This window comes from Octodon degus, unplaced genomic scaffold (genome assembly GCF_000260255.1).
Source record: "Octodon degus isolate 3935 unplaced genomic scaffold, OctDeg1.0 scaffold00030, whole genome shotgun sequence".
Classification (NCBI taxonomy): Eukaryota; Metazoa; Chordata; class Mammalia; order Rodentia; family Octodontidae; genus Octodon; species Octodon degus.
The window spans coordinates 845,630-858,093 of record NW_004524606.1 but is presented as its reverse complement, the minus strand read 5'-3'; the positions used below and the strand labels follow the sequence as shown (position 1 = coordinate 858,093).

General features: G+C 37.1%; 1 pseudogene; it reads left to right on the top strand.

Moving 5' to 3' along the window:
• The first annotated feature begins 4,317 nt into the window (after positions 1-4,317).
• On the top strand, positions 4,318-5,160 carry LOC101569318 (annotated as a pseudogene).
• Positions 5,161-12,464: the final 7,304 nt, after the last annotated feature.

The following is a 12,464-nucleotide window of genomic DNA, read 5'->3' as shown; positions in this document are numbered from 1 at the left end:
GCCAGCTCAGCCCACCAGGGGGCGGGGCTGGCTGGCATGTGGTGCTGGGATTGAACCGCGGTCCCTGTGCTTTGCTAAGCTTGCTCTAAGTAGGTGCTTTAGACCACTGAGCCATCTCACCAGCCCCATCTTATAATTCTTATCTAGAATTGTTTATCAGGCATTTGCCAATATTCTTTTCTTAGAGATATTTTTCAGATACTTATTTTGTTCCTTTGGAGGTTTGTTTTTCATCTTTTTTATCTTTACCTTGATCTTTGTATGTATGGTGGATAAGGTGCCTCTTCCATTTTCATAGATTGATAGTCATACTATAAAACTTTCTTCTGAAGAATTGTCTTGAGGTCATTTTGGCACTCTGTTTAGTTTTGTTTGTCACCATAGAATAAACTCCTTATAGTTTCTGATGTATAATTGATGGCTTTTGGCATAGTATGAAAAAGCATGTTTAGTTATGTACATGTGCCAATTCTCCACAAGGAATGTGATCATTATGTGCTGCAACATGTATGAATGAAAAATGAAATTTGAAAAAATATCCTAAAATAACAATATTTAAAAATACCAAGTAGTAAAGAAAAATGAAAGCAACATTGGAAAGCCCTTCTGTCTCTGAAAACCACATGGGGAGAAGGATTAGTCTACTAGACCAGACATGCATGGCACACATACCATTGAACAAAGCATCCCACGGGAGGCCATTCTTGCAGTGGCAGTGGCAGTACTGATGATGTGGAGCACAGTAGCCATTTCCTCACAGCAGCAAGTGAAATGGACAGGTAATGCATGGGCTGAAGAGATACTGAGGCCAGGGTCATGTGAATATAAGCAGTGGGAAGTGATTAAAGCGTAAAATACATACCTTCAGCACTAGCAGCATCGCATCTGACTGTAAGCTGACAGCATGTCCCACCCAAATATGATGCTATCTTTCAACAGTCTGGGCTAGGAATGTTAGTGACAACAATGTATGTTTCTTCCCTAAATCAAAGGTATAATGTAGGCTGTAGGTAGCCCTGTAACTGCTTGTGAAGCTTGTGCTTCATGTAGAACTACTATATAGCTAAGATAGCTTCCATCTACGGTGACGAGATCCACTGGCATAATTTACCCCCTATTCCCTGACACAGGGATTCCTCCAATCCAGGAAACTGGGTTTACAGTTCCCAGTGCACTTCTTTCTGTTCTCTATGCCACCACCACAAATTTCCATATCTTACAGTATTTCTTCAGTCTTTCTCTTGCTGTGTTTCAGTGCTCTTTTTTCAGTATCTCATCTCATTCCAGCTTTAGAGTTCTGTATATTGACTACAGGGTAAAAGCAACATAAGGGTAATGATGCCTAAATACACCACTAATATAATGTGTACTGAAAACTCTCACCTTAGTAATATCTAGGGTACTAACTTCATTCACTAGGACAATTTCTAACAGTGAATTCACAGCAGCTAAGAACTAACAAACTTTTCCATTAATGTGTACCTGACAGAAAGGAAGCACACAAGCCAATGAAGCGAGACCTTTTATTTATCTCTCTTATACTTATTTACTGTTTGAAAAACTGTTAATATAAATAGCTCTTATTAAAGTGGTTTGAGATAGCTTGTTTGCTTTAGGCACTGAGGTCTAGTCACTAGGCAACTTTGTGTCGCATGTTACTAACTTTGCAAAAGTATAAAGGACCATTTTGTTGTGAAAAAAGAGAGAATATGTATATGTATGTATACACAAGATAGGATAGCTACACATAGTTACTTTCTCTTAGTTCATTGAGAAGAAAGGCTTGTATTAATATTGTTTATACAAGATAACATGTCTACATCTTGTCCTCTGAATAACTACTACAAAGACAACAATATACAATGTATTAACTATTGTAACTGTCATAATAACCTGCTTTGAAACTGTTTAATTGTTATTTTATCTTTTTTCTCATTAATATGAAGAGAAAAAGGTGATTTGAAAAAAATTATCTTTAATTAGACCAGAACAATATAAATTTGGATGGGAACAATATAAATTTTAAACAATTTAAAGGTTACAGGACCTTAAATTCTTTAAAAATGTTTAATCATGAGGTATCTAAAAGTACAGAAAATGCATTATAGACCAGCATGTTCATACTCCTACACACTCCACAGATGTTACTTTACACCTGTTTTTTAAAATAGAACACCACAGAAGTATCTAAATTATCCCTTATGATTTCTCTTTCCCTTTCTTTTTTCTCACAGGATAGTCATGCCTACAATGTGTCTGCTATGACTCATCTTGTAGCATGTCTTTACATTTTTTTAAATATAATTTATAATGCCATAAGCAATACAAATAATTATTCTATTCTATTATGCTTTCATAATTTCTGAAAATGATGTGACACATATATATGACTAATTTCACTGAGCTTTTTGCAATTTATGTCATAATGCATGTATAATAATTTATTCATTTAAACTTGTATGTGATATCTATGGTATAAAAACATTCTTAATGTCTTCATTTCTTTGTTGGTTGTAATTGTAAGTAATTTTCCATCATTTGAAATGATATTTATGATATGCTACAATGATACAATACTCTCAAGAGAACCACGAGCAGATACTATCATATGAAGTCTGTCTTCATCTCCTTTAAGGGCCTATGCCTGAATGACTTACAGGCCCCACACTATGAGTGATTAGAGGGTTACAGACCTCTTAAAGGTCTATACAACACTGGCACTTCATCCATTCTTTCTCTTATTCTGCACACTTACTGAATCCTTTGAAGGAATTCTTCACCATGATTTTTAATTACAGCATTTCTTTTTTTAATTTTTTCCATAATTTTATTGATAAACAAATAGCAGTGAGACAGTTTCAAACCAAATTGGTAGGACAGTTTCAATAATTCACACATTGCATACATTCTTCCTAGTGGTTAATTGCTGTACAAGATGTGGACATGATATCCTATTTACAAACACCATTAGAACAAATCCCTCTATTCATTAAGAGAATGTTACTATATATCTATCCTTACTGCTTTGAATACACAGATACAAAATGGACATTCATCTGCATACCTTTTTTTGTTAACTTCCGTTATTTGAATATTATAGGTGTGTACAGAATTTCAAATTGATGCATTTTTGTAATTTCTACTACTTTGCCAATTATCCATATGGGTCTGTGCATTATCCACCCTTCCTATTAGTGCTTCTTTTGTCAGTCATGTATACCTCAAACTCCTTCTCAGAGCCTTCCAATCTTCTCCTATCTGACTTCCATTTGATGATTGCTTATCTTGCTCTGGACCCCTCACAAAAAAGACATTTTAGAACAGAAAGGAAAGCTATTTCACACAGCCTCTCTGCCCCAACAGCTTACCACCACATTGACACAAAATGATCTTTGTATCCCATATAGACTTTTCCAGAAATACCATGCTATCTAAAAGCAAAGAATTTTTATCTATAAGAATGTCGCACTTTAATCCTTACTCTCAGCACCATGCTATTCATCCGTGTAGCGTTGTTTCTCATGATCATCAAATCTACTTTTTATGAATTTCTTTGGGGTGGTTGATATATAACAACTACATTGCAAAACGAACTAAACAGTCACTGAATTAGATAAAGAGAAAGTGACTTCATAATGTACTATTTGACTCTTTCAGGCACTTTGCGACTATTATGTCAATTCTCATAACAAAAATAGGGGCAAATAATAATATGAAATTGTTTGATGAAATTCTTGGAGAAGCTTATGAACACTTCTGGCTGCCAAGAAATGCCATAGCTAGAATTCAAAGCCAGGTGACTTAATTCTAAAGTTTATTCATTCCCTTGTTTCTTTTATAAGGTAAAATGATAATGTGATTCTTTTTAAATTTTAGAAAGGCAAATATTAGTTTCTAATATTTAGTGAGTGGTTGTTATGTCATGCTATTGTGTGAAAACGTTGGCCAAATTGCCTCATTGGACCCTTTTATGGGCATTACATTCAATCTCATGTTACAGGTCTAGAAACCACCACTTAAGTTTCCAAAAATAACTGCTCAGGTTACAAAGAAAGTAAGGAATTCTGTAAGCTTGAACGCTGTTTAATTAAGGAGTCCTAGCTCTTAGGCCATGAGCTAAAAACTAAAATCAGGCATGACATCACAAAATTACCCACTTTTGTCCCAGTGTTTTCTTATAAATGTATTTATCTATTCTCTAATTATCACTTTGTACAAGATATTATGCCATGTGTGGAGTTCACAGAAAAAGAAGAATAAATCTCTATGTTCAAAGAATCTGTCTTCTGGTTCCTGAGCAGCTTCCTGTGGCAGGAGATGACCCCGGGCTTGGAGCTGGGCCTTCCTTGTGTCGTGGCTCCCAAGCACCAGTCTTCACTCACCCCTCGACCAAGAAGGTCTGACCCTCCCTGGCCCGAAACCTGAGGCAGTGACCGCGTCGCCATCCCAAGGGAGAAAAAGATCAACAAGAAGCAGTGAACATATCGATGAAGTACAAAATGAAATAGACTTAATGAACAAACCAGTGAGGAACGATTGAAAGCAGAACAGAACTATAACATACTCCGCCAACCATTTTTTCAGAAAAGGTCAGAAATGATCTCCAAAATCCCAGATTTTTTGGGTAACAACATTTGTTAACTGTCGACAAGTGTCCGTGCTACTTGGGGAGGAAGACGAGGATGCTCTACATTATTTGACCAGAGTTGAAGTGACAGAATCTGAAGATATCAAATCAGGTTACAGAATAGATTTTTATTTTGATGAAAATCCTTGCTTCAAAAATAAAGTTATCGCTAAAGAATTTCATCTGAATGAGAGTAGTGATCCGTCTTCAAAGTCTACTGAAATCAAATGGGAATCTGGAAAGGATTTCATGACACATTCAAGTCAAACGCAGAATAAAGCCAGCACGAAGAGCCCGACAGCTTCTTTACCTGGTTCACTGATCACTTGGACATGGGTGCAGATGAGCTAGAAGTCATCAAGGACAGCACCTGGCCCAACCTGCTGCACTGTTACCTGATTCCCGACTTGGATGACGAGGAGGTCGAGGGGGAAGAGGTCGATGACGAGGACAAGGAGAAGGGGCTGAAGGACGTCAGTGGCGAGGAGGGCGATCAGGAAGAGGGCGAGGAGGACGAAGGAGATGATAGATAACTAAATACTGACGGATTCCAACCTTCTTGTTTTTCCTTTTTTATTTTCTCTAGTCCCTGGGGGCAAGTTGCAGTCTTTTTCCCCCCTTGTGCTCAGTCATCCTATTCTTGAGATCTCTCTTCTCAAACACCATGGTTCTTTTTTTTTAATTTGAGAGAGAGAGAGAGAGAGAGAGAGAGAGAGAGAGAGAGTGGTGTGTGTGGGGGGGGCCAGCTCAGCCCACCAGGGGGCGGGGCTGGCTGGCATGCGGTGCTGGGGGATCGAACCGCGGTCCCTGATGCCTTGCCAAGCCTGTTCCAAGTAGGTGCCCCAGACCACTGAGCCATCTCTCCAGCCCCAAACACCATGGTTCTTAACTTGACTTTGTGGGGAGAAACCTTACAGAATACAGTGGGACAAGGATCTCCACAGCCTTCTGGTCACAATTTATTTCTATCCCCTCCTGTCTCCACAATTTTTTTTTTTTTTTTTTTTCGGAACCGGGGATTGAACTCAGGCCCTTGCGCTTGCCAGGCAAGGGCTTATTCCTCTGAGCCATCTCCCCGGCCCCCACAAAATTTTTTTGAATCAACATCATCGTGTTCTGTGGGAAAAAAGAAAACTCTCCCTGCTCTTCACTCTGCAGGAAGCTGCAGGGTGCTCAGCCCCTCTGCAGCAGTGCATAGAATTCTAGCTTTCTTCCTCCTCTGCAGATTGGGTTCCTCTTCAGATACACTGTGTCTCTATGTGACTATGGACAGGTAACATTTGCCAACATGTACCTGTCTACTTTCTTTTGTCTAAAAAAATAAGATTTAATTTTTTTTTTAATTGGGATATAGAAAGTCAGTAAAGGGTGGGTTTGAGATGTTTGGATGGGTTAAGCGGACATTTGACAACACAGCTCCTCCTTGACATGTTTAATTGTGATGTTAACAGACATCCTTGCAGTTTAAGATGACACTTTTAAAATAAAAGTCTCTCCTAATGATGGCTTGAGCCTTGCTACTCAATGGGTGAATCAGCAGAACCTGTAGGGTCTTATTTGGAATTGATACTCTCTATTGTAATTTTATTGGTTTATTTTTAAATTCTTTTTTGTTTGTTTGTTTTCACTGGAAAGGAAAAGGTGATGCACAGTTTTAAATGTTCAAAGTGTACAAGTTGCTTTGTTACAATTAAACTACATGTGTACACAAAGAGTTTGATGATTTCTCTCATAATAGATATATCCCAAGGCCTCCCAAGTTGGATTTGTAACAACCCCCCTGTCAGATTTTGTTACCTAACTCCATATATTTTTAAATTAATTTTATTGAGAAAAAATAGCAATGGGACAGTTTAAAAATAAGTTAGTAAGACAGTTACAACAATTAATACATTATATATTGATGTCTTCATAGTTAGTATTCATAGTACAAGATGCAGACATGATATCCTGTCCAAACACTATTAGTACAAATCTTTCTTCTCATTGAATTAAGAGAAAGTAGCTGTATATCTATCCTAACTATTTTGTATATACAGATACAAAATGGTCGCTCATTTGTTCCCCCTTTTTTGTTTAGTTTTGTCAGAGCTGGGTATTCCATTGCCATTCAAATATTGTAGGTGCGTGAATTCAGCAAAATAATCTAATAAAGTCCAGTAGCCAATAATAGTAGTGGGTTATCTGTAGGACTGGCAATGTCAGAAGTTGTTGATTGGAGTCTTTTACAGCTCAGCATATTAATACAGCTTTACTTTTTATACCTCATTTTTATACTTTTCTGCTGGATGGTTAAGACCAAGATAAAGCAAAACCAATATAATTTGAAAAATATGTAACTTTTGTATCTGACAAGGTCAGTCAAATCCCCTCAGAATTTACCTTGAAACCCTGTACCCTAGTTTGTAGATCTTTTGTCAGTGTCAGCCATCTGGATGAGTCACAGTCATTGCTTGACCAATTTGCTCTCTGTGAAAGCCTGAGAGAATGTTTTCTTTTTAGGTGACTCTCCTCAGCCCCACTATACATTATCGATTACTTAAATGGAAAGCAAGAACTTAAGGATTAAATGGTGAAGAGAGGGAAAGGAGAAAAGCTAGGAAATATGGCAGGGGTAAAACCATACATTTATATACACAAGATGGTTAAGGCAATGATCCTGAGAATCTCCATCAGGTTTTTGAAACTAACAGTTAATTAGTAGAATTCTCACTCTGACAAATTATATATGCTGATACCTGTAATTAAGCAAGAGCACCAAGGAAAGCAATGTATTATACTGACTCCATATTTTTTGATGCAGAGCTCAGGGCTATAAAGATGGAGTTAAAGGGATTTGAATCAATGTCTTAATGTCTCAAAAGCTGAGAGTTGGTACCGTTGCCAGTGATTTCAAAAAATAATGTAATTTGAGATACCAAACTGTGCTCCAAGTTGTGCTCTTAATCTTCTATTGGCAGCTTTTAGAGTGGCCCTCTGTGTACCGAGGTGTAAAGGGTGCAACTTCTGCCACCCTCATGCATGCCTGGTGCTCTGGTACCTTATCTTGTGTGGGAAGTGGCTGCTGGTATGTGCTGGGGCCGTGGCCATGTCCAGCCAAGGAAGGAATGCTCCAAAGGTTAGGAGTGCTTTTGGATCTGGAGCCCCAAGGTGCTACAAGGGAATTGGGACACCACTGTGAATCTGGGTGGGATGGGGTGGCAGACTACTCAAAGCCACTGTGTGGCGTAACATTTTGAGAGACTTTCTTAATGCATAAACTTATTTACTTCTGTAAGATCTGAAATTAAATGTCACTTTTTTCTGAGGTGAATTAATAGTTAAATTCAGAGTTTTTGATATATGAAACTATAAATTGAGTAATTCCATCAAAAGGCAGAGTGTAACCCTAAGCTGTTCTAGCTAGATAGTGTGCTTTCTGCACAAGCCTCTGTTTAATGAGTTCATCAATGTTTACTGGTCGGGAGCCAATAAAGGAACATAAAGATTAAAAAAAAAAGAATATATGTTCTATTTATGGTGAAAAATAAGTGGAAATTACAATGTTCTGTGACACATATACAGAGATTGATTATGGGGGATACCTAATATACAGCAAGGGAATAAAGATATATGAGCTATCTTATAAAATATATAACATTTATTTATTTAAAGAAATTTCATGAAATGTACTATTTTTCCAGCATGTTTATATTATTTTTGTTCAACTTTTCCTATTTCATATTTTTGAAAGAAAAATTTTCAGAATATTATTTTGCCCCATATTAACTGCCAAGTCTAGATAAATTACTAGCTTGTTTTCATGTCCCCCCTGAAAAAAATCAATAAAGTTCTCTTTTACTCTACTGAATGGTGTGGTACTTAGTTCTGTTGATGAGAAGGAGGTGTCAGTACATTCTTCTCTAGAGAATTCTTTTGATTTGATGATCTAGATTGGGAATTGAGAAATCCAATGTATTCGGACATTTTAGTTCAGAAAGCACCCATGAAAGTAGTTCTCTGTGCTCCTGTTGCAACAAGCAAACATTGGCTTTTATTATAAGCATGGAGAGAGGCAAACTGGCATGAGGATGGATCTGACTGAAAAGCTATTTCTATCAATGCGTAGTAGAACATCATGATCTTTGGCATCTTAAAATGTCAGAAGTTTAATCCTTGTACAGAATAATACCGGCTAGAAAAATCAGTCTTTTTTTTCTATAAAATACAAGCCAAACTGATGAAATGCTTAGTGATTAATTGGACTTACACAAAAACATAGAACAGAATGAGAACAAAACAACGCTGGGTTTCTGATTCACCTGAGGAAGGCAAATGATGGGCAAGCTCTGTTTCTGCCAGTTTACACAGAGTAAGTCATAACTACTGGCTCTTAGTTTTTTCCTAATCTGATATAGTCACAGAGTAGACATTAAAATGTTGCTCTATAGCCTTTCTACCTTTTAGCATTATACTGTCATAACTTCGTGTGTACATACTATTTTCCTTCCAAAAAGGAAATCCTCTAGAGTTAATGGTTGTATCTTGGAATAATTCATCATTAATTAAAAAGTTAATTTGCTATCAACATACTAATAAAGCTGCTTAATATTCTCTCACCATAGAAAACTGGTCCAAGACTAAAGACAGACCATACTAATGAACATAAAGCAAATACAGGACCTGATCCTGTGAGTTTAGCACTTAAGTGATATTTGCTCAAATTCTGGAACTTTCAGGAAAATTGTCAAACTCTCAAACTATATGATACAAAACAGCCTAGGATATTATTTTTATTGGTTTGTTATCCTCATAATTAGTTAATTAGAAGGACACAAATTCTTAGACAGGATCTTCGAAAACTTATATAAGAAGAAATGACATTCTAAATAGACCTATGTTTATAAAGAAATTAGACACGTATGGTAACCTAGAATAATGAAGCTTTCTTACATTTATAAACATCTATTCAGCCTTCAGATAAGATCATACTCAAATTTTTTCCATTACAAACAGGAACAAGTAATTCCATCTCCATTTTAACCTTGTAACTGGACATCCTGGCAAATGGTAAAACAAGTGAAAGAAATCAAAGGTATATAGATTAAGAAAGAAATACCACTATTTTTGTTCATAGGCAAAATGATTGCATATCCAGAAAATCCAAAATAATGAAGAGAAAAACTCATGAGACTAGTACGAGATCTAGCAGTTAGCAACTAGTAAGGTTGCAAGATACTAGTTAACTTATAAAATTGAATTGCCTTCTTACATGCCAGAAATGAATGAGTAGAATTTGAAGTCAACCTTCAAATAAACAGAACACTGCCATTGATGTTAGCACTTCCAAAACAAGAAGTATGTAAGCATAAAGCTAACAAAATACTTATAAGATTCATATGATAAAATTACAAAACAGTGATTAAAAAGACAAAGAAGAACTAAATAAGTGAGGAAATATTCCAAGTTCATGGACAGGAATATTCAGTATTGTCAAAATGTCAGTCCTTCCTATGTTGACCCCAGATACAGTGCAATTTAAACAAAAATTCCATCAAGGTATTTTGTAGACATTGTATTTGTCAGCTTCATGTGGCAATAATGAAACACTTGAGACAACTTATAGAAAGAAAAAGTTCATTTGGCTTACTGGTTTACAGAATGGAAATACATTTTTCTGGATTTCTGGTAAGGGTGGCATCATGATGGGGGCACCTTGTACGTGAAGCTGCTTCCACCTTGAGCCAGGAAACAGAGCAAGGATAAAGTGGCTGGAGTGCCATAACCCCTTTGAAGAACAAACCTCCAAAACTCCAAGGCACTTCCACGACACCTGACCTGCTAAATGTTCACAGCATTTCTCAGTAACATCACTCAGGGGACCAAACCTACAATATGTGGACCTTTGTGGTACACTCACCCCAGCCATAGAAGATATCAACAATCTGATTGTAAAGTTTTAGGAATTTGCAACCTGAGATCCATTGTTTTTCATGATCTAGTTACCTTTTTTCAAAGAATTATCTTGTGCTTCATGTAAAAGTATAACTTAGTTAATGTGTATAAGCAATGAAACTTCCTTTAAAATATTTTTTATTATATCATTAAAGGGAAAAAGGGCAGAACTGTTGGAGAACATGTTGGACAAGTTTAAATGAACATCCAACACAGTATTAAAAATAAAATTGGGGAAATGACACTCTGACTTTAAGAGTTACTCTAAAGCCACATTAGTTAAGACAGTGATCTTAGTAATGAGTAAATGAGCAAAAAAGAAAAACTATAAATAAAATGAGTAAATAAACATTAGCAAATGAGTGGATAAACAGTAGCTTATTTTGACAATTAAGCATTACTTGATCTATACAACTGAGTGTTATTTAACATTAAAAACACATGTTATTTTAAACCACAAAGATTGAGAAAAGTTAAACTTAAAGGATGTCACTAAATAAATTAGATAAATATAAAGGCCTTATGATCTCAGCCATTTGATAGTATTTAAAAGGAAATACGATGAGAAAATTGAAAAGATCAGTGGTTGTAGAGAGTTCAGGAAAGATATGCATAGGTAGAGAAGATTTCTTGGGCAGTGAAACTATTCTGTATGATATTATAATTGGCAGACAGGAAGTAAATCATTATACATATGAATGATGTATTCTACCCATAGAATGAGAGTTAAAAACTAAGGTGGCTTGTAGACTTAAGAGTAATAATGATATTTCAATATAAGTTCACCAGCTGTAACTAAGATATTATTCTGGCAGGAGATATTGCTGTAACAGAAGCTATAGGGACAAGAGGATATAGGAAATACTTGTAATGTCTACTCAAATTTGCTACAAATTAAAGGACAACTACTCTAGAAATAAAGTCTAATAAAAACAGTAAGAAGTAACTTTAGCCTTTCACTTCCTTATGGCTTATTTTTTAGATAAATCAGTTTTACAAAGTGAAAAATATACACATATGACATGGTACAAGTAGCTACAATAAGTATAGCATTAAAAACTAACACATTTAGAGACCCAGTCCTAGCCCAGGTCTGGTGAGTGTGTGGGAGAGCTTCCTGCTACACTGTGCAGGCAGGACCAGTCCCAGCCCAGGCACAGCGTGGGACGGACACTCTCCCACCCCCTTGGGCTGCCCCCCACCACTCCACAGCAACTCCCCCAACCCACGCGCTGAGTAGGAATTTTGCCACGTTCCGGGAACCCCAGACCCAGTCTTAGCCCTGGTCCGGTGAGTATGTGGGAGAGCTTCCTCTTCGCCCCACTTAACCTTGCCCCCTCCAGGCACAAGTCAGGCCTGGCATACACGTCTGTTGTGTAACCCTGCAGCTGCAATCACTGCAGAGCGTGTAGAGGATAGATCCAACCAGCTAGTCCAGGAGCAAATCATCTTGCCACATGGGCACAACAGGCTCACCCTCAAGGGCACCAGTGGGAAGGAGCTGAGCACAGCAGCCAGACCCAAGCCAGACACAGCTGGATAAGCTCAAACATTGTAGAGCTGTACCTGAACTTCAGTATGTGCGAAGGTTATAACTACAGCAAAGATCTACAACAAAGGGCAGAAGACAGTGCTACACAAAATGACGAGAAGAAACAAAATGAAACCACAGAACCCAAGCCCACCCGTAACAAGTGAAGAGGACAATAACACAGAAAAAATTGGAAATCACACAACTGAAAGCAATGAATCAGCAGCTTCTGAAATGAAGAAACAGTGGCAGAAATATATAGAAGACGTCAGATTGCAAATGAGAAAAGAAATCCTTGAATTAATAACATCTGAACTAAAGAATCAAATGCAGAAACATATGAAAGAAACCCAGCGCCCACCCAGAACAAGT